Below are 23,521 nucleotides of genomic sequence, written 5' to 3' on the forward strand. Positions count from 1 at the left end.
CATGGTTCGCCCATTTGATCTTCGACGGCGCCCTTCTCTGTCCAGAAACAGAAAGAAGCTGTATAAAATTAAAATAAAAAACTGTCTGATTTTACTGACTCTAAACACAATAAAACTAGGGTTAAAATATATACTTGATAAAATGTAGAGGTTTTTCTTTCGTATGAAAGAAATAAGAAAGCTTCCCAATAAAAGTGATGAGTACACGCTACCATGAAGGGCGGATTCAAAGATGCTATTGTGTAGTAGTTGAAGGAGGCGGCTTCATTCCATGTGTGAAGCGAGGCTCGGAGCTGCAGTAAATGTATCGGGGCATAAGAGGAGCGATCACAGAGACGTACAAATGTCATGGAACATCAAATACGACGGAATGCGAACTATGGAATAACGAACTATCGACTAATCTCAAGAATACGGACTACCGCCCCCCCCCCTCTTCCTTCCTTCTTTTTCCTCCTTCGCCTACTCTCTTCTTTCTTCTTTCACTCATGTATAAGCCTTGTCCATGTATGTAAATATATATTTTTTATATACAATAAAGAATTTCGGAAATAAAAAAAAAAATGTATCGTGCTCCAGCCTGTAACTCCTTTCATTGGCATGTACGTCACTTTAACAGTAAAAAAATATATTATACTATGAGGTACTGGCAGGTGGCACGCCCTGGCCTGAGTGTTAAGATTGAGCTGTACCCGTAATTGCAAGTTGTGTGACATATATATACATAGAGAGCTCCATAGAGCGAAGTGAACGGAAGTAACCTCTACGCTCAGCCGTTCAGGGCGTCCCTTCAGACAAACAGACTGACAGCCGTTTCAGCACCGGCTTCCGCATCACCCCTCCCACTTCAGGCGCGAGCCCGCCCAATACGCGTGACGCTCAGACATGGGGCGTAGCTGAGAGAAGCTGGATGCGTACTACCTGCGGGTTACACAGAGAAGGGGGCGTTCCCAAAGTCGCACGAGACGAAAGGGCGTGGCCCCAGCATGCCGTCTCCCACCCCGTTCTATTGACATGCTTGTCCTCCCTCCTACACTGCATGGTTTTGCTGGCTCCTCCTTCCCTCGCACCATTCAGCATCACCTCACTTTGGCCGCGCCCCTTCCAGTATCCTATGGCGCACGCCCACGCCCCGCCTCACGGTACCAACCAATGACAGGGAACCTTTTGCACCACTGCCTTGACAGTTAACACGCCCGCCTGGCTCGGGAACCAATGGCAGGCCGTGTCCGAGCTGGTGTCCCGGAAGGGTCAGGAGGGAATGTACTGAACCTGAATTAAAAACACCGGCCCAAACTGTTAGAGGTGCCGGGCTAGAGATGTACCTGAGCCGGCGGCAGATAGCTGGGTGCAGGAGATAGGAACAACAACTATCTTGTCACGTGGTTCCTGTTAGCAGGTGAGCGGGCCTCATTGGAAAGGGAGAAGGGCATGTGGTCTTAAGGCGATAGGAAAGGGGCGAGGGATATAGGCAGGTGTAGGGGATGTGTCCTTTGCAGCAGTGGGTTCAGATGCACCCGGTGCGCATCTGCGTGTCCATCATCTGTTCCTCAAGTCCGTGTGTTATCTTCCAGGGCTGCTCATCTTGTCGGTTCTCCATGGCTACCTGTCATCTTGTCCGTATTTTTTCAGGAGTAGGGGGTGGACAAATGGCTCTGTGTTGCTGGGACACCCATTTTCTATTCCTAGATTTTACGTTTCCATATCAGTGCATTCTGTGAGTTGTAATCTTAGTTTATTTTAGGTGAGACAATTGAACCACCACTCTTGATAACAGTGATATGTAACAAAAAAAGTATAGGAGTGGAAAAGTATTGTCCCGCTAACATGGAACCATCATTTACCACTGGCATTTTCTGTCCATCACGTCTGTCATTTGCCCCATGCCTATAATGCACTTTGTCAATTATCTACTTATATGTAGGGTATCGAACATAAATGAGTGTTTACTATTTGTAGAGCGCTTGTTCGCCTTTTGAGTTTCTTGATGCTGCGTATAACATGTTTTTTGTTAGTGAACTCAGTGTTACTTATTTAATCGACCTCAGGTGGAATGAATGTCTGGTGTATTCACTAGGATTCAATTTTGTGACCATGGCTTCAAAACAGGTCCCTGCGAAGGAGGCGTTAGTCTACTGAGGCTTTATGCTCCACCGAGTTCAGATTATGTGTGTTAAGATCATGCCTGGATTCTATGTCCGTCATCAACCTAGATGACTGCTCTTCAAATATATTTTCTGCTCACTATGTCCATCATCGGCATTCATCTGCCCAAACTTTAATTATTGGGTTGATGTCATAAACCAGAGGTCTTCAAACTTTTTTGCACCGAGCCTTCTCTACTAAGCAAAATGTTTTGATGTCGGGCCCCCCTCCAAAACTTTATGGCAAAGATTTGGGGAGTTGGAGGGGAATGGCTGATTTTAGGAGGCAGGGATTAGAGACGATTTTAGGGGTGCTTCTCTGTAGCTCACAATCCATGCTAAATGTAAGACTTATTAAAGAGCAAATGCATCAAACGAAATACAGAATTAACCAAAAGAAACTACTCCCCATAAACGAGGTGCTGTGAGCGGCTTACAATGCAGGGCGCCTAATGCAACTGCAGTTGCTGCACTATTGATAGCTGCCGCACTGTTGATAGCTGCCGCACTGTTGATAGCTGCCGCACTGTTGATAGCTGCCGCACTGTTGATAGCTCCCGCACTGTTGATAGCTCCCGCACTGTTGATAGCTCCCGCGACTGTTGATAGCTGCCACACTACTGATAGCTACTGCATTCATGATAGTTGTGGCCCTGAGATGCAGACTCTCTCCTGTTTTTGTTTCACCCCATCCAGACCATCACTTGAATCAGACTGACATTTTTTTTAAAGGAAGAAGCCCACCCCTCCCTTTCGCAGCAGGGGTGCCCTCTGTTGTAATGCTAAATAGTGATTCCCCATGCCTCAGTTTTAAAGTAAAACATTCATACTTGTGTTGCAGTGGGCCCCTAACACCTCTGGGTCCCACTGCACCTGCTTCGCTAATGATAGCCTCGGCCTTGAAAAGCAGACGTCCGCCATCCCACTCATATACTTGATGCCCAAACCAAGGTGAGACTGCTACAGGTTTCCCTTCCCTTGGGTAATTGCTCCAAGCAGCACCGGCACAGTAAGCATGCACTTGTCCCCTAATGCAACAAAGGAAGGATTGTAAAACAGCTGTGACTGTGCAGCTGCAGGACCAATGATACTCCTAGCTTTGCGAAGCAGGCTGTCTACTCTGCCCATTGCCTGAGGCCGCCACTCCTAGGCCTGATGCCCAATTCTGACGGTTTGTGTTAAAAAAAAAAAATACACTTCGAGATCTCCCGCCCCCCCTCTATTGCTTGGACCTTGTTCCATGAGCAGCAAGAATAGCATCGACCCTAATGCTACCAAAGAAAATGTTCCGGATGCCCCTTTACCTAGTATGGCAGACTGGAGGGGTTCCTGTGATGTGAACCAGAGAGAGGGATAAAGTGTTAAAGAAACCTGCCTTCTTACCAAGAATGCCTGCTAACTGAAAGAAATGTAATTGTGCTCAATTGGTTAATCCTTAGATAGAAAGGTGACTTTGAAGGCAGTATAGACTTTAATTGATGCAGTCACGTGAAGCTTCCTGATGAAAAATATTAATTCTTTTTGAGAGGTAAAATTAAGGTCGTATCAGCACAGCTCTGTAGCATGTCCTTTTAATGGACACTCCCCAAAAATGTTTGCCCTAGATAAGGGCTGATTACTTATTACAAAAGTTTGTATTTTTAAAGCTCTTGTTTTATCTTAAACACTACGCGGCCCATTAGGATGGTGGGCGGATTGCCGCCGCCAGGCTGGCGGTAGCCACCGCCAGCGTGGCGGGGGCAATCCGCCCGCCATCTGCACCTGAATCCCCCCCCGCCATATTAGGATGGCGGGGGGGACCGCGGCAGACGGAAAGACCGTCCACCGCTTTTCCGCCAGGCGGAAAAGGTTTAATATGGTGGCGGTGTCTAATAGACACCGCCAGCCATACTATGATGGGCTTGTGTAGATGCCTTTCCGAGGCGGAGATGCCGCCACGGAAAGGCATGCGGTCTTCACTCTGGGGGCCCCCTGCGGGCCCCCAGAGTGAAGGAGAGGTGGGGGGTGCACACGGGGGGGTTCCTGTGGTACCCCCCTTCATTTGCATAAACAAAGCGGCAGGCACCGGGCGGTCCCTGCCACTTTGTCTATGCAAATGCATTAATGCATTTTTAGCATTGTGGCGGGCGGTGCAGAGAGCACCGCCCGCCACAATGTTAAAAATGCAGTATGTGCCCACCACTGTGGCGGGCACATCCTAATACCCCCCACGGGACAGCCTATTTTGTGGCAGCCTATTTTATACTGTGTAATACAATTTTAAAATAATAATGTCAACATGCTTTTTGTCACAGGCTCAGACCTCATAGTACTATAAATAAACAAGTTACTATTCCTCACTGTAGCAATCAGGATTTAATTCTGTGAGTCTCTGATCACATAGACAAGTGCAGTGATCACATTAACCCAATGAGCTTTTATCACTTAAAGGAATACATTTTCCATCTATTAGTTAAACTTGCATTTATTTTTCATTTTAGGTGTGTGCCTGTTATTATATATTCAGTAAACTGAAGGTGAAACCAACAACAAAAGGCAAAATATTTTGTTCTTTTAAGCCACCTTTTTGGCCCCAACTCCACACTTACTGCCTCTGCCCCCATGCCAGTAGGTATTATAGTCTCCATATTTTGTTTTATTGCATCTGCTGCACGTAAATGAAGACAGCCTGGAAACGTACCAATCCTGCTTTCAGGCTATCTTCAGTTGCAAGTAAATGGAGACGCATTTGTGACACCTAGGAATACAGCCGCGGACACCCCGAGGGGGACACACCTCACAGTTTGAGCAATGGATTGGGGGGCCCAAATCTAAAAATCTACTCTGAAATTAGCACAAACAGCAGGGTGCCTAGTGAATGTTTTTCGTAAATCCAGTCACAAACCTGTGAGCCCAGCAGTAGAAATATACAGGGTTCAAGCCAGGGGAGCGGCATTGTATGGTGTAGAGATGTGGGGTCATTGCTGTCCTGACAGCCTCACGAAGATAGAAAACACCTTTCTCGGGCAACTCTTTGGTCTCCCAGGAGCTCCCCACTTGTGCCGCTCCGCTTGGACCTTGGGGTAAGGGCTATTGCTGAAGAAGTCAACCTTAGACCAATTCTATTTTGGTGGCGTCTATGGGCTATCCCAGAACTTGCTGATTATAGGGATGAACTCACAGAGGTGATGAGTTTACCAGGGACAAGAAGATTACCATGGCTCGCCCACGTTCATCATACTTTAATGACTATGGGACGGGACAATCTGAGGGACAACCCAGAAGAGTAATGTGCCATAGTGTCTAGGAAAGAACTAAAGGACTGTTACTGGGAGCACAAACGGGCACAACTCCAGAGTAATCCCCTAGTAGGCAAGCTAACTGCAGTTTTTTTTAGAAACCAAGGATCTGTATAGCCTAGAGAGCCGGCATTAAACGACATCAAGCTGGCAGGAGCCAGGAAGCTTTACCTCCAGTTTAGACATGGGGTGCTGCCACTCCGCTCCTTCACAAATAAATGTGCGGGCTCTCAACCCAAGGGGTGTCCGGCTTGCGACTGTACCACAGAATCAGTCTATCATGTGTTTTTCTGTTGCCCCGGGTATCTTAAAGCAAGAAAACGGTGGCTGGTCCAGATCAGCAGAAACTTGGGAACTCGGCGCTGTTCTGAGGCCTACAGGATATTGAAAAACGACACTAGCCTCCCCATAGTTTATTCAGTAGCAGGCTTTCTATTCTCTATGTGGTGCACTCTTAGAGTACTCCTAAAGCCAACTCAGTAAAATTAGTAGTAACACAAGATGAAAAATGAAATGAATGTCGTTGATCTGTCCTTTGCTCACCCCTTGTTTAACTATGATACTCCAAAGGTATTAACTTTTTAATCTGGAATTATTGTTATGGCTTAATCTAATTGTTATTACTGGGAATTTACCGCGACATTGGATCGATGCCTTTGAGATCATCTTTATTATTATTAAATTTCTAAGGCGCGCAGCTACCCAGAGATTTCCCGGCGCCAGCAGGACCCACGCAAGAAGAAGGAGCTACCCTATTGGTTGAATAACCATGTTTTTAGGTCCTTGCGGAATTTGTGATCAGACGTTTCATGCCGAAGTTGTGAGGGGAGAGTATTCCACAATGTCGGTGCTAAGCAGGCAAAAGAATGGCCGCCCATGCATGCTTGTTTAATCCTGGATACTTGAAACTTCGCCTGAGTAGAAGATCTAAGAAGGCGCGAGGGAAGATGAGGGTGTACCAAAGTACTAAGATACTGTGGTGTTGTGCCAAATTTAATCCTATGCATATAGCATAGGGCTTTAAATTTTGTGCGGTTCTCCATCCTAAGCCAATGAAGTTCACGGAGAAAACCTGAAACAGGAGTTTTACTGGGAATCTGGCAAAGTAGTCTGGCTGCAGAATTCTGGACTACTTGCAGCTTGCGAACCACCTCCTTGTTTGCTCCCAGATACAGGACGTTGCCATAGTCCAGTCTGGTCACTATCCTTTGAGTAAACTTAGGCAGCATCCAAAGTATTTTTTTGAGCCATCTGAGGATGGTGAAACAGGTTGAGGCGACCTTAACCGCTTGCTGCTTCATAGAGAGTTGATCATCTATGATTATGCCAAGATTGTGAACTGACTGAGTTGGTTGGGGGAGATCACCCATTTGAGGCGGCCAATGTTGGGGACCCCAAAGATCTTTATTTCTTCAGAGGATTAAAAGTTTGGTTTTCCCTCCTTTTAATTTCAATCTATTAGAGTGCATCCTGCTAGCTATCTTGTGCAGCCCAACCTGGAGAGATGATACATTCGATGTGTCCTTGGTGGACAAGGAGAAGATAAGCGAGGTGTCATCAGCATACGAAAATATGGTCAGCCCGGCTTCTTCAGCGACTGTGGCCAAGGCGCTGGCATAGATTTTGAAGTGTAAACGGCTTAAGATGGATCCTTGTGGCACACCATAAGGGGAAGCGTGAGTCTTAGAGCTAGCGGATGGGGAAAAAACCTCAAAGGTCCTATCCGCCAGAAAGCTCGACAACCCCTTCAGCGCTGGTCCGACAATACCGCTAGAGTGTAAAGTGTGTAACAAGGAGTATGGGACACAGTGTCGAACGCAGCACTCAAGTCAAGTAGTATAAGTGCCATCGTTTCTCCCATGTCCAGACATTGGCGAAGAGTGTCTGTGACGCCTAAGAGCGTGGATTCTGTAGAGAAGCCCGCACTACATCCTGATTGTGATGGGTGAAGGTTTTTTGGGGAATCCACAAACTGCGTCAGCTGCTGGTTGATATGTTTTTCCAGAATTTTAGAAAAGGCAGGAAGTAATGAAATCGGGCGGAAATTAGAAGGTTCTGCTGGATCAGCATTCACATTTTTTAGCAAGGGTAGGACCATGGCATGTTTCTGAGCTGCTGGAGCTGCTGCTTCACGCAACGATGCATTGAGCAGCTCCATAACAATATTAAGTACAGGTAATTCCAAGTTTTAAAGAATGGAAATAGGAAGAGGCTCCTTGGGCGAACCAGATTTAAGACTAGTAAGGATGTGATTGAGACACGGAATATCTAAAGGCAGCCATTTTTCCAATTTCTTACTGAGGGTAACATTTGTGGCCAATGTCGTAGAAGGACAGGAGCAGCCTGATGTAGAGGCATTGATCTTCTATTGCAACGCCACATTAGTTGATGTGGATTTAAATTCAGTGTAGATTTTTTCTATTTTAGCAATGAAGAACTCAGCCAGCTCTTTACATTGCACTGCATTTAGCTCAAGTGACGAAGGTTGGCAAGATGAGCCTGATAATTCTTTCACTATATTGAAAAGAACTTTACAATTGTTGTGAGCCAATGAAATAATAATTTTTGCATGCTCAGCTCGGGCCGCTTTACACATACCATGATAGACTTTTTTAGCCAGTTTATAAGTGCGTTTGGATTCAGGCGCATATTTGAACGTTTATACCAGAGTAGTTAAAACTTTGATTTATTTAATCTTGCCTGGTGAATTGTTTGTATATTTGGCACGTGCACTTTATAATCGTCTTTATCATTCCCTATTTTTGACCTTTCCAGTGACTTATATGAAGAGAACCTCCCACCACTTAGCTGCTACCATGGATTGTACTGCATTTTTAATGTTTTAGGCCACAACTGGCCATGTTTTTATTTAATTTTCTATAATTGTAAGCATTTGGCTCTTTTATATTTATTTTTATCTGTGCTTTTATGGTCAAATTGTCCGAAATAAAGTCATTATTGAATTGAATTGAATACTTCTGGTGTAAACTTTACTCTGTCCTTCAGCCTCTAAATCAGGCCCTTAGTTGTTATGTTTGAGGTAGAGAATACTTATGCTGCAGTAATATGTAGTACAGATTTATTAGGCAACCAGAAAGAACATCACTAGTACTATGGTAGGACACCCCCCCCAACCCCCACCAAGAGCAGATGTTACTTCTTACTCAGCCGAGGTCTCACTGAGCCTGCTGCCTCTTCTAGAGCACCCACACTCAGTATCTTCCACAGGTGATCATACTGAAATGCCAGAAAGGAGAGAAACCACTAAGCATATGTCCTGTATCCCCAACTACCTCCACCATCTAGAAATCAGAAGGTCTGACCTAGAGAGTCAAAAGACCGAAACAAAATGTAAAGATATTACTTTGCACAACACGGTCAGATCGTGCTTCTTTCTGCAAGTCTTTTAACAAAACTAATGTAGAAAATAATTTGTTTGCATTTATGTAGCATTTATGTGCCATTACGTTCTACAGACACAAGTGGCTTGGCAGTACACTAAGGGCAAATAGTCTGAGTTTTGAAGAAAAACATATATGTGCATCATTCACAATAACCAAAGTAGGCTCTGTGATTTATATCACTTTCCCCTTAGTCCAGATGCAAGTTGAAAGATAAGCTTTGCATTCTTGATACATTCAGTACAAGAATGATTTCTAGTTGAATACTAGTTTCCCCTTCAGTATAATACCCGTTTAAGTTAAACGTGTTACTAAAGATACCCTATTTTGTATCAAAGCTTTTTTGTGTTTTGTTTTATATAGTGCAAACTTGGCCCGAAGGTATCAGAGCGCTTTACATGAGCACCAGTTGCGTTTCAGACGGACACATTAATTTTGTTCGGCATGTGGAGATTAAGTGATTTGCCCAGAATCACAGGATGTTGAGCATCGGTGCCGGGGCTTGAACCCAGTTCCCAGCTTGGAGGTCGACCGCTCTAGCCATTGGTCCATTTGTGGTTTGAAATTAGACTCTCTTGACTCTCCATATAAATGTCAATGGCATAATACTATGTGATGTCACCAGTAACGTCATTGATGATGTCACTTGTGTCATCAGTTTTAACATGTCAGGTCATGAGCATTGTATTAGGGGTGAGTTATGGTTGTGAAGCACACTATAACCGGTACATTTCAGGGGCTGTTAGAGTTAAATCATAACATCCCTTCAACTGAGTTTTTGAAGGAAATTGCTGCTTGTTGTAAACAATTGTTGTTTCTTAATCCCAACTCTCCTTTTCACAGAGTATTTTCATTGAATTTTTGAATTTTTTGTTCCAATGAGGTACGTCACTTCCTTGACAAAGCAAATGACTGATGTGCATCAGCTTTGGCCATGTGATTCAGTGCCCTTCTTTTGTCTACACCCTGCATCCAGCCCCCATGTGAACATAAGCACTGCAAACATTCTTGTTAGTGTGCAGCGTTGGGGTACAGACAGGCGGGTCTATGCCCACCATGGCATCCTTTGGTTTGGACATAGTGCTTTCTGTGGCCACGCCTTGTACAGACTCCTATAGAGACATATTCTACTGCACAGAGCTAAAGAGTTTGAGTGCCTGATGGACATAACCCACTGCACATAGTTTTCGGTCATGTACATTGACATCTGGGCTTAGGTGCAGGACGTGGACCTTGCCAGGCCCAGCAGCATGCAGAGTTGCACAGTGGATTAGCTATTTTTTTTTTTACATAAACAAAGTTTAAATCCACAGAGCCAAAATGGCAACTCTTGGGAACCAAAAATAACAGGGTGGATTCGTGAACCCTGTAGCAAAAAATGTGTATTTTTATTATTATTTGGAAGATAGCATCTTCTTCTCTGGCCCCCACTCCACCATCTTACTTTGAATTATGGAAAGCACCACCCCCTGCCCCCCACGTTGCCCATTAAATCCTCCCTTCATTTTGTTCTGCAATTTGTTGATCCTTCGCATCACCATGTGGAGGTTGTTAGACAGTTTTCTTTAGTTACAGCCAGCTAATCAGATTGCTGTTCTTTAGAGACCCGTGGATCCCATATTGGACGAAAAGAAACAAAATGTACGCATTGAATATTTTAAAGATATTCCAGTCTTACAAAAACCACTGTATATTAGGCAATCAAAGTCCACCAGGCACATTTTCATAATGCAAATACCTCAACAACTTCTAGAGGGATTTACATCACAAAAAGGGTTTGTTCTAAGTAATCCTACAAAGTATGGTGTACTGCCAATCGGCAGGTTTAGCTACAGCTTAGTGCAGAAATTGCTCTGGTGCTTAAAGAGGAAAATGCTTATTTTTGACCCACCTCCCACAATCCTGTTAACTTTTTCCAGCCTGGATGAATCTGTGTGAAACCTGACATCGTAACAGTTATCTGAATGCACTGCTTGTGTGTCAGAGTTCATGCAGACTGTTCAGAAAGAGTTGTTCGCAAAGTAAAAAAGGTATTTTAATGATAATAAAAATACAGCGTTGCTCCCACTGTGAAATTAACTCTGTGGTCAGTCACACAACATACTCGTCGCAGAACCGCATCCCCTTGTCTGTGACATTGCCCCCTCTGCTCATGTCTCTCAAATAACTCTGTCCGTTTTCCATCTCCCTCCTGCGTTCTTGGGGCAGACATGGCCATGCCAGTGATCTCTGGTCACAGCTGCGATGATTCAAGTCCATTGTCGCCTTCGCTTGCTATGAATGTCCCCGCCTTGACCCACTTACAGTGAATGCTGTAGCTGCTGCCGTCTGTGGAGTCTCCCATCCCCCCTCGTCTCTAGTCTTGTGTGTCCTACTTCTGGATGTCTAGTTGAGGAGAGAAACGTCATTTCTCAGCTCATTCCTCGCGCTTACGTTGTGACCAACTGCACCAAATTTGCCTCCTGTCCATGATTTACCAGAACAGATCAGGAGGGGTCTGTGTTCTTCTCCACACATGTCCATGGGTCCCTGCCTGTGCTGTGCGTGTTTCTGGATAATCCTCTCTTCGGGTTAGAGAGAATCCCTGTCCCCATCCCACTGGAGTCCAGTGCATTCTGCGCTGGGCTCTGGAGAATGCTTGTTCTTTGATTGTTCCCATAAAGCATGATGTCAGGTAAGTCTCTGCATAGCTGCCAAGTTGCCCCAGGTCGCATGTGACAACTTTAGCCAGCCATGGCTTTATAGCCAAGAGCATGTTGTCTTCTGGGACTTGTAGCTTAACTTTCAACAGTGCAGACATGAGCTCGAAGTTCGCAGCATGTCAGTTGCTGTGGACTTAAAAGCTGGCTATAAGTGAAATGAACATGTCACACAGGCAGCAAAGGGTTTTGTGTTGTGGTGAATAGGGAGTTTATGCTGACATTTTGCCAGCAGATATATGCAAGCTGGGACTTGTATGCCAATGTAAACAGAGCTATTAGTGACACTGCGAGTCATAAAATGTAAAGTGCAGTTAACTAAGAGTAAGGGCTGGCTGAAGGTTGACGACATGACATGGACCCACTTGACATCTCTGAGGCCTCCCACCAGATCCTGTTCCGGATGGGCCCGACCCTCTGCAGCACATCCCTTCTGCATGATTCATTTGGGCAGAAATCCCTGGTTTGCGCTAAAGGTCTTCGTTTCGTCAAAACCTTGTGAGCTTGCACCATCTCGCGCTATGCCGCCTCAGGGGTGTTTGCATTTTGTCACCGGCCTAGAAACACGTGTTTGTGTGTGTGCTGTTGGAGTGTTCATTCCTGTCCCTCAGCTGCACAGCATACCCGCCTAATTTGTAGAAAAAAGTGAGACAAACCTTTTTGCTCCTAAGTATTCCAGGCTTGCCGTTGGAATAATTGTCCCCATCCCAGGATATTATGGAATAGAGAGGCGCATTGAATGATTAATTTTTTTCTCAAATGCATTTCGCTCAATCTGATCAACTTTCTCACTTTCTCGGCAGAGAGCAGCCGTCGCTGGAAGACCCAAGTGGTTCGGCCATTGTGGTGGTGAAAAGTATGATTCAAGAGTGATGTGTGTTTGTGTGTTTTATGGCCAGTTGTACCCCAGAAGTTCTGCAGTCCCAGTTATACCAATGGGCATCGTGGTACCACTAGATTGGCTGAAGGGGACCTCATGACCAGGGCCACTTAGCAGCGGTTGATGTTGTGCTTCCTTAGTTCCGCTCGGTACGAGGCAGATGACTTTATTACTGTGTATAGAATATTTTACAAAATGTAAACCAACAGGAGGTTGTTTGAAGTTTTCTGTATCTGAATCATATAGCTATAGATAACACCACAATGAAGCTAGCATTGAAAGCTTTATCGTTGGATTAAAATATTTACCTTTTCATGGATTGAAAATGAATGCCCACAAACCCGTGGCAAAGGCATGTCTACGCTGGTCAGTTCTAGATCTTGTTCCAAACCACCTTACAGGCACCAAGCATCTCTGCTGTACAGATACCGCATTTCAAGTGCCAAACATCAGTTTTATGCGCTTGCTAATTAGATTGTTACAAAAAATATTTTTAAACCTTACATGCCACACCAAAAATTGTTATCACCTAACAGAAGATCAACATGGTCTCCTGCGCTGATGACACCAAGCTTGTCCTTTCCCTCCCCAACAAATCCAACACCACCAGGACTAATGTTAGAACCTGTATGATCAATGTAACCAACTGGATGAAAGAAAAATCCCTGACACTCAACACGGGCAAGACAGAAATCCTATTTGGAAACAAGAGCTCCCTGTGGGACTACTCTTGATGGCCAAGAGAACTTGGACTTACACCTAAAGCGCACGCAAGAAACCTCAGAATCATCCTAGATAACAAGCTTGAAATGACCAAGCAGGTGAACACCATGGCCTCATCCTGTTTCCTCCTACTAAGAATGCTCCACAACATTTTCAAGTGGCTACCCTCCAACAAAAGATAAACAGTCACCCAAGCCCTCATAACCAGCAGACTGGACTACAGAAACACACATTATGCCAACATCTCCAACCAACTCATTCAAAGGCTCCAAACAACCTATAATGCCACCACCAGACTCATCTTGGATCTCCCTGCAGCGCTCACATCACCCTACACCTCTGAGCTCCCCTGGCTACCCATACAGAAATTAAGCCACTTCAAGGTACTCACACACGCCTACAAAGCTTTAACCAATTCCTGACCTGCATACCTCAACAACCATTTTCTCTCATACCAGCTTTCCAGACAACTACGCTCAGCTTCTCTCTCCCTCGCAGAATCTTCCCGCATCCAAAAAGGGTCTTTCTTCTATATTGCTGCTAAGTCCTGGAATGACCTCTGGCAAATAAAAAAGACGTCCCCATCCCTTCTTAACTATTGGAGGAAGCCAAAGACTTGGCTGTTCGACTAGGAATTCAACAAGGCTGTCACTCTTGCTTAGCACCTGGATACCTCATGGGTTATTAGCCATGCACTAAAAATTAAAATAATGTAACATAACTCGGCAGTTCTCATTTCATTAACCGCAATAGGATGAAAAGCTGAGCCAGCACTACTCGGGTTCGAAACTGTGACCAGCACGTTATCCAGAGATCTCTGCTGCTGAATCTCAACCTCTCTGAGCTATCATACCAGATGTGCTACCCTTGATTATTCTCATGATAATGGTCATTTTTAAGCACTAGCATTGACATGGCATTTGAAGTTCATGTGAATACCACTCAAGTCTCAGAAATAGATATATAAGTGTAGGTTTTCAGGTTAGTAGAAGCTGGGTTCCTTGAAGTACTCTACATGGGTGTATTAAATATTAGAATGTTATTGTCATTGTTTTTGGTACCTATACATTGATGTAATTGATCCATGTATTGGAAACGTTTATGACCCTATACTAAAGTCCCCCAAAAAAGTCCCACTGTTTGCCACAGAGAGATGAAAGTTCGAAAGGAGAGCAGTAAGAAGAAGCTTGATACCAACATGAGCAAAATAACTAGTGCAGAGTTTATCTGTGTATCATAAGCCACTCTCTTCTCTAATTATCTAAAATAATAAGTTGTATTTTATTTAAGGCTACATGCTTAAGTGCGGGATCCAGTCTCCATTCACACCAAACATTGACATCGCCACAACTGACAAACACAACCTTCAACCTTTTTTATGCCCATGTTCTGCATGAATACAGGTGTGTGAAACTTGATGAGAAATTTTGTTACTTATTGCGACGAATAAAAATGTTTTTTATTAATCTATTTAACCTTTTACAGACCGTCCCTAGATGAGCGCTATAGCATTAGCAAGCATTGACCTTGTTGTGTCTTCACAGAAGCAAGATCGCAGAAGCTTTGCAATCATTAAAGCCAGATTCTATAGAGCTGCATTTTGTGGTTTAATCGTACAATATGCTAATCACTTCTATGTTCGAGACTATTTTCAATACCTGATAACATGACCAAGCAGCTGGTTTTCTATTCATTTTTTTTTATCATTTACTAAAAGCATCAACAGCTCAGAAGCTTTATAACTTCGAATATCAATAGTCCACACATTGCTTATCAATCATTCTTAAAAACTCAGAACCGGGTCTCAATAAATATTAAAAGACACCATGGTTAAATAGCATGAGATAGTTCATCCTCCCCTTTTTTAACACGCATATAATTGAAGCACAACAAGGTAAATAGGAAAAGATAATAGAAGCGAGAATAAAAAATAAATACTAGCCTCTTCAATTTAGATCACATTTGTCCATTTCGACGTCCTGGCTTCCGTGTGACTCAAGTAGAGAGTCTGATAGTTTCATGTCCAGGGTGTTAGTCACATTGACATTTTGGAAGTCTGGTTCATCTAACATGCCCAAATATAAACTCGGTTGGGGGTCTTTACTTTACTCAAGAAGCATTTTGAGTTGTTCTGCAGTCCCATAACACTTGACATATTACCTGATGTAATTTCATTTGCATCAGATTAGCATGCTGGCTAGCTTTTTGACAGTAGACATACATTTTTCAGTCCAGTTATTGGCTTGTGAGAGTGTATGAATCAATGAAATTCTACTCCACTAAATATGGGTCCATTGTCTAAATTAAGCATGACTGAACTTTCCCACTCAGAAAATGCTTCATTTAACATTGGAAGCAGAGCCAGTGCTGAAGTAGAAATGACTTGCCAGGCAACGGAAAATTGTAAATATTCCATCAGACCATAAAAATCCACAGCTGTATTAGACCCCGCATGTTTGGGAAGTTATAACATAACTTCTCATGTGTATTAACCTTCCCAGTGCTTTCACAGAGATAGCACATTGTATCATTCCTTCAACCACGTCTCCTAAGACTTTTCATTAATAAAATACCCCTGTGACTTTAATGAGTGTTATCAACAACTCTCCTGCATAATTGTTGTGGTATTACTGCCACTGTTCCTCTCAATAGTAGACCTTTTGATGCTATTATCAATTGACTGTGTAAGCTAGAACTGAATTTACTTCCTTCTGAGATCTCCTTGCAGAGTTTACATATCTCCCCTTGTTCAATCATATCATTTTATCTACTTCCTGTAACGTGCCCTTTTTGCTTGAGGCCTTTCAAATCCTTCTTGCATTAGTCATTCAGAGGTTGACTGTCGTCTAATAAAGTTAACATACTTTTTAGCTAGAGTGCTGTTTTCATCTTAAATTGATAATGGGTGTTGTGAACTATAATCTGCTGGATTGTAATCCTTGCCTGATTTATGAACTTGTTTGTTGTAATCCATACATTTAATTTCCCATCTATTAATTCTTGGTGGAATTTTTGCATTTGGATTGCAGTATATTTTGTGAAGTACTAGATCATGACATTCACAGGCCCACACTACAGCAAGACTTTCTTTTAGCTTGAGGATATGCCTTCTGTACTTAAATTAATCTTCACCTTGCCTATTAAATTATGTGTCAAGATGAATCTTTGCCAGGTTTGTGGTATACAAGTTTGGCACCAGAACAACAGGACTTGCATCCACTCTTACCTCTGTGGATAGCTTATGATCAAAGTACTCCATATATTTTGCGAACAATATTTTCTTTCTTGTTAAATGCTTCAGCACATTCTTTAGTCCAGACCCTTTATTGTCAGTTTATGAAATGGTGCATATATTGTGGCAAATAGTGGTATGTAGCTGCATAATAAATTGCCATTCCCAAGTTAGCTCGTACCCTGGACACATCACAAGGTATTTTTCTTTTGTGCATAGTCAAAACGTTTGTTGCGTCTGGTCACAATTGTTTGTTTGAAAATATATGCCCAAAGAATGACAATTCACTTTTATTGAACAGACATTAGTCATCATTTGGCCCGAGATCTGCTTCCTCGAGTTTTGTGCACGCTTATAGTAAAGAGTTGTGTTCTTTTTCAGTCTGCCCAAATGCAAGGTTATCATCACTAATATTTAAGCCTCTATTTATTGGTCATATAATTTTCCTAATTGTCTCCTGAAAAATTTCTGTTGTGGCTGATATTCCAAAGTTGAGTCTCTTGTATTGAAAAAGACCTAAGTGTGTTGAGAAGACAGTGGTGAATCTAGATTGGTAATTCACTTCAAGTTGGTGATCTCCTTTGCACAAGTTCACCTGTGAAAAGGCAACGGCTCAATTCAAGCTGCTTATCCTGTCTCCTAACAAGAGCCTTTGGCGTCTGTCTTGTTAAATAGTGGTACATGTTGACACAGGTGCACATTTTTTCAGTCCCCTTTATGTCACTGCTACAATCTGGGATACCGATGGTGTTGGTCTTGATTTCCCTTCTATCACAGCTTGTTCTAAGAGGCTTTTAACCTCTTCTTCCACTCTATTTTTTAGGTGTTTCAGTACTCCTCTGTGGTTTTGTGCCACAAGATGAATAATTTCTCTGATTTATGTAATTTGTGAGTTATTTAACTTCCCTAAATCTTAGAATAACTGTGGGATTTTTTTCATTGATTGCTCTTCTATCAACTTAGATTTAATGTGTGTCAGACCCATAACCTGTGCAGTTACATTGCTGCATATACAATTTGCCGGCATTTCTACTTTCAGCACCTGCATCCCTGCTTGTAGAGTTGTATTTCCATATCTATTTTTTTTCTTGAAACATGCATAGTTTAATCACTGAGTGGATGCTCCCCATTGGAAAGCGTTTGTTTGATGCCCGACGTGTCGACTTCAATTTGTTGTGCTATTTGTAATTCTACTATAGCAGTGTTTTTTTTTAATCTTAACTTCTGTCCAGTGAGTTAATTTGTTAATTTTTTTTATATTTCATCATAAGTAAGATGGTTTACACAACTCCATTCTGGGGAAATATCTTCTGTTTTATGTGACTCTTGGGCTTCCATTCGTCTTGCATATCTTGTTTCTTTATACTTCACCCATATTTAATTCATATTCTAGTTTTAAAGTAAGTCGATTTCGATTTGCATACAGAAACAAAAAGATTGTTTTTCCAACATTAGCAAGATTTTAGTCATAAAGCCGGACATGCCACTTAATAAGGAAATGCTAGACCACATTTATAAGACTGTTCATTTTGCTGCCACGGTCATCTAAGTATGTCAGAGTTTTTCTTTTCTTTGATGTTCTTCTGATAAACTTGTTCTATCGTTCACTTTCTTCCTCCTTCCATGCCTATAGCATGCACTGCTGCTTTGGCTTCTGTTCTTACCATTTGCAAAATCTTTGCCAAGTGTAGAAATGTTTTTATTTTTTATAAATATTTTTTTTAATTGAAATCAAGTCATGACATATGAAAAAACCAAGCCACATGTACATTGGCAATATTGTTACCCTACAAGTGATACTTAATACATAATCATCACTGAACAATAATTACAGTCCCCAATTAAACATATTCAGATCCCAATTATAATATCTTCTTTCGATCTTGGAGGTTCATATATCTCTCCCCTGTAGATGTTCCTTTGCACCCAAACTTGCGTCCATTTATTCGGGCACTCCCTGGCTTTGTATATGGACTTTTCAATGACCATACACCAGTCCATATCTTTACCCCAGTCTTCTATACTCGATGGGCTCTGAGCCCGCCACAATCTTGCATGTTTCATTTTGCCACCATCAGCCCCAAGGTATAAATGTTTTTTAATAGTTTGGTTCTGAATGCAGTACTACAAGATTCTTTTATGATCTTTAGTCTCATCACTTCTTCATTATTGAACGTGTGGGTCACTAGCTTTCATAGTCGTGTTGCAAAGTCATCCATTGATCCTCTACTGCTTGCCATGCAGCGTTAAAGGTGTCTCTTTCATAGGCAGTATTTCATTGAGGGCCAACGCTCTCATTGAGACATTTGATTATCCCTTCATATGCTTGGGTTTGTACTGGTTGGTAAGTTACTAGTAATTCTATCACATCATCACCTGTTCAGTTTACCAACATGTGATGTCATGTGGCTGTTCATCCGTGTGTTTTTGCATGTTGCATGTAAGTAATGCTGCAACCTACTCTTTCATTTTCCCATATGTCCTAATGTTTGTGTTTTTGTCATATCAAATTATGGTGTTCCCCTGAATATTGAGCTTGTGATATCTTCTTCTACACTTTGCTGCCGTACTCTTGCCTGTGGTGATGTTGGCAGGGACGACCTTGACCCCAGAGACATTGGTGCTATTGCTGCATTCGTCTTGTAGCATCTTGGTATATATGTAGAATTTGCGCTTGTCTTTATCACGTGCTGTGCTTGTCTCATCCCATGAAATATTGTTTCTAGCACTGTCTTTAGATAGGCGGTGAGTAACTGTGTTTTTTGATGGGTGTGTTCTCCAAAAGTCACCAAATGTCTGGACTTACTTACATTATAATTTGAAGAAATGTAATAAAACCTTCATCTTCACAGTGCTTCGGTTTATCCACATCTCAGCCACTATGGAATCTCAAAAATTAACAACCCACACGTGTATATTCTGAGAACTCAGGACCAGGTATTATTATATATTTAAAGAGACCATTTTTAATTATCTGGCGATATTACAGCTCTGACATTTCTCTTGTATGTTTAGATTTTTCAGTTCTCAAGCAATGTATCCTACTGAATTGTGTAAAGGTATCATCAACGTGTGTACTGTGGAGCATCATATCCTGCAGATGGAGTGGGTAGTCCCTTCATTGCATTGCCAGGTACACATTACCCAAATGTTGTTGATTAAGTCTGCAAGTTGACTCTAAGAAGTCTTGAAAAATGGTACATGAAGGAGAAGGGACTCTCATAATAAAGCCAAAGGCATCCTTGATCATTACTTGTTGAATGGAAAATCTGGATTTGTAGCACCATTTAGTGATCAGCTTCTTCTACTTTTATTACGGAGGAAGTGAAATCTTACCTGCTACTCCACGTTCAACAACTATGCTGTCATTGGCTAAAGGTTCAGGTGCTCTGTCAGGAAACTCTTCCTGCACACTTATTCTCCCAGTATTCAGAGTAATGACCCTGAATTCCCTGATCCTTAAAAAAGGGGGCCAAAGAACAGAGGCGTTTGCCGATCGTTCATTTACATAGCACACAGTTTACCACATTAATGGCACAACTGATAATGTGTTAGTCTGAGGCTGACCTTCTCGACGGTTAGCATTGCAGACCAGAGAGTCTGAGAAGGTTAGTAACAATATAATATCATGAAGGTAAGGAATCTGCCACTAAATAAAGTGAATATATCAGACTTGGTGGTTTGTGGCATTGAAAGGTGAAGCCAGGGAGCTACACCTAGATAGTTTATCTACTCGAGCAGTAGTACCCTTGTGTTTGCCCAACAGATGCATATTTGTGCATTTGTGGGAGTTAGCCAGTGAAGGCATCTTCTGGTGACATTGGCTTCATATCTTCTGAGTAGGAACTAATATATAGTGGTGGTCAGTTGCACGTTGTATGGCATTCATGTCTAAATAAAACATTCCAATGAGAGCACTGTGAAACAGGGACAATCACACAATTTAGTCAAGTAGGAAAGTCGATATTGGAACAAAGGAAGGGAGGAGCTTCGCGCGCAACCGAGATGGCCGCGTGAGCACAGGGCTCCTGAGACCCTCGCCACCTCCCGCATCTATCCTGAATTTTATCCTGATCACGACGACGGGTTATTGAAGACGCAACCCAGCTGATATAATAGCTGCTTTCAGAAATCGATTTGGACTCTGGGAACCGCAACTACGATACTTTGCACTTTTGTGGCCTGCTCCTTGGAACTACCCGGGGCTCGAGTCACTGTGGTGCCCAGGCAGTAGTTGAACAACAGCGGCCTACGGGGTCCTGCTCACAACCGTGGAGTTAACTTTCGGTTTCGTTTTTGGTTCCTCTGCCTCCTCCTATCTCAAGACCACTCTGGCAGCCCGGGATGCAGCCTGACCTCGCAACTTCACCGCGTGCCAGCTGCTGAGTGTTCTGGTCGTGGGATATCCTGCTGGAACTCGCTTTTGGAGACCCCGGTGGGTGAATCGTGAGGAGTCATTTTTACCAGGTCTCAAAGGCCCCTCCAGGGCGCAACACCCAATATGGCGGGCAAACCCGATAGCGAGAAACGAAAGACCAAAACCATTCACCGGGGGGGTGCTATTCAATCGAATATCATGGATCGCTATACCCATCCTAAGGGGTCCCCCGGTGGTGCGAGTAGGTCTCTGGAAGAGGCGGGTGATGGCTCAGCCGCGGCAGATGATTTGACCCTGCACGATGTCATGGGCGCCATTGCTAGTATGAAGACCTCCATTGGCCAACAATATGAGGCTCTGGCCCTAAAGCTTGACACTGTGGCAATCAATGTCAATTTGATCAGGGCGGACTTATCAAAGACTAACGAAAAGGTTAAATCCTTAGATTGGACGACCTCCAGCCTTACGACTGATGTGTCCGATTTACAGACGGAGGTTCGCAACCTACGATCCTCCAATGATCTCTTTGCTCGCCGGCTGGAGGATTTTGAATGTCGGGCCAGACGCAATAACGTACGTTTTATTGGGGTCCCTGAAAAATCGGAAGAACCAGCCGCAGATCTCCTTGTGGAGGACCTCATCCTAAATCATCTCCCCCCCCAAAGGCCTGAGCAACTTCTTTGCGGTGGAACGTGCACACAGAGTGCCGGGTGGGAAGCCGAAGCTGGGCGCCCCTCCGCGGCCTATCATCACTAGAATTTTTAACTTCAGAGATAGAGACGCTATCCTGCAGGCATCACGGGTGGGCGGCCCCACGAAGTTTGAAAACACTACGGTGAGCTTCTACCCAGATTTCACCCAGTTCGTTCAGAAACAAAGTTTGGGGTTTCAGGGGGTGAAGCGACGACTGAGAGACATGGGTATGAAATATGCGTTGCTTTTCGCAACTCGGCTGCGTGTTGAATACGAGGATCGGACGTTTTTCTTTGACCGCCCTGAGAGAGTGAGTGACTGGCTTGATACATTGCCTACGCAGCGTGATCGCTCTGAACATTCTGGAGGAGCTGAAGGTGGCCCGTTGGAACAAGAATGAGAAGTGTTTTCTGGTTTCCGGACATTGTGCATAACTGGCAGCTGTGGTTCGATGACTTTTACACTTGCGTTACTTATGGTGGGATACCCAGAGGTGGCGGGGGAGTGGGACTCTTTCCTCCTCCGGGTTTCTTTCTGTAGACTAGTTTAATGTTAGAGCGACAGGCACACTGCAAGTTGGGGTGGCTTTTGAGTCTAACGCAGGGGTGCAGGGTAGGGGGGTGTTTCGGGTATTTGTTGGGGTGTGGGGGGGTTTGGGTGTGTCTCATTTTGTTTCAAGGCAACGCATTATTTTACTTCTGGATCTGGGTGCTGTGTTCGCTATGGGGTGGATTCCGGGATGGGGGGTAGGGGGTTGAAGTTATTGTGCTGGATTGTTAACGGGTTGGGGGATAGGATAAAACATGGGGTAGTGTTGCAGCTACTGAGACGCCTCTCCCCTGATGTAGTGTTACTGCAAGAGACACATCTGATTGGAAACACATGCCATGCTTTGAATCGGCGAGGATATCGTCTTGTTGCACACTCCGGCTTCACTACTGGTTCTAGGGGGGTGGGTATCCTAGTTAGGAGCTCCCTCCCCCTGGAGGTGGACAACATAATCCTTGACGACAGGGGGCGCTATGCTGCTCTCACTGGTAGATGGGAGGGGAAGACTGTCTCACTGCTTTCTGTATATGTCCCACCGGGTCTGCAGACTATGACCTTTGCTGATTTGGGGAGAGTAGTTCTGGGGCTTCCAGAAGGCATTCTGGTGATGGGTGGAGATTTCAATTCTGTAGTCTGTGGTAGGGAGGACCGCTACCCCCCCAGGGACCTCACGAGCTCGCAGCCCAAGATCCTCGCAAAATTACTGGCAAACCGCTTGATAAAGGTGATCGGTGACCTGATCCATTTGGATCAATCTGGTTTCATTCCACATCGTAATACAGCATTGAACTTGCGGCGCCTGCATGGCGTCCTTGCGAGAGCAGCGTCACTGCGTGAACCGGCCATCTTGGCTTCCTTGGATGCTACGATGGCCTTTGATACAGTGGAATGGCCATATCTCTGGGCTGCTCTTGCAAAGTTCGGTTTCGGTCCTGGTTTCATCGGCTGGGTAAAACTTTTGTATGAGGAACCATTGGCCCAGATTGTGGTAAATGGTTGGGTTTCTAAATCCTTTGTTCTGGGGAGGGGCACGTGGCAGGGGTGTCCGTTGTCCCCACTTCTTTTCGCCCTCGCCTTGGAACCCCTGGCTGCTTGGCTGCGGTGGGAGACATCGATGAGGGGTATTCAGTGGACCCCAGACTTTGAGGATCGAATATCGCTCTATGCAGACGACATCTTGTTGTATCTCACGTCGCCTCGAAAGTCGTTGATTATACTGTTTGATGTGCTGAACTTGTTTGGGAGGAACTCCGGCCTTGTGATTAATTGCACCAAGTCCTGTGTTTACGTACTCTCGGGTGACTCTCCCTCTTTGCCGTGCGGTTGCCCCATACAGGTGACACAGATGGGATTTAAGTATTTGGGGGTCTTTATTACATTAGACCCCGTTGTCCGTTACGATCGTAATCTGCTTCCTCCGCTCCAATGGTTAAAATCTGACGTTGTGGCCTGGCGCAGACTGCCATTGTCCCCCCTCGGGTGTGCAGCTCTTTTCAAAATGATGTCTTTGCCGCGGTTTTTATACGCGCTTCAGAACACATTTG

At 43.9% G+C, this 23,521-nt stretch overlaps 1 protein-coding gene across 5 annotated transcripts in view; it reads left to right on the plus strand.

The window, feature by feature from the left end:
* Positions 1-1,216: 1,216 nt before the first annotated feature.
* ACACA (acetyl-CoA carboxylase alpha) overlaps positions 1,217-23,521 on the plus strand; it is a 1,199,721-nt gene continuing 1,177,416 nt past the window's right edge. For all 5 annotated transcript variants that reach the window (XR_013608606.1, XM_078679777.1, XM_078679779.1 and 2 more), the window contains exon 1: positions 1,217-1,399. The gene's annotated coding sequence lies outside the window, so the exon portion shown is untranslated. The remainder of the gene's footprint in view (positions 1,400-23,521) is intronic.

Source organism: Lissotriton helveticus, chromosome 3_1, assembly GCF_964261635.1.
Source record: "Lissotriton helveticus chromosome 3_1, aLisHel1.1, whole genome shotgun sequence".
NCBI lineage: Eukaryota > Metazoa > Chordata > Amphibia > Caudata > Salamandridae > Lissotriton > Lissotriton helveticus.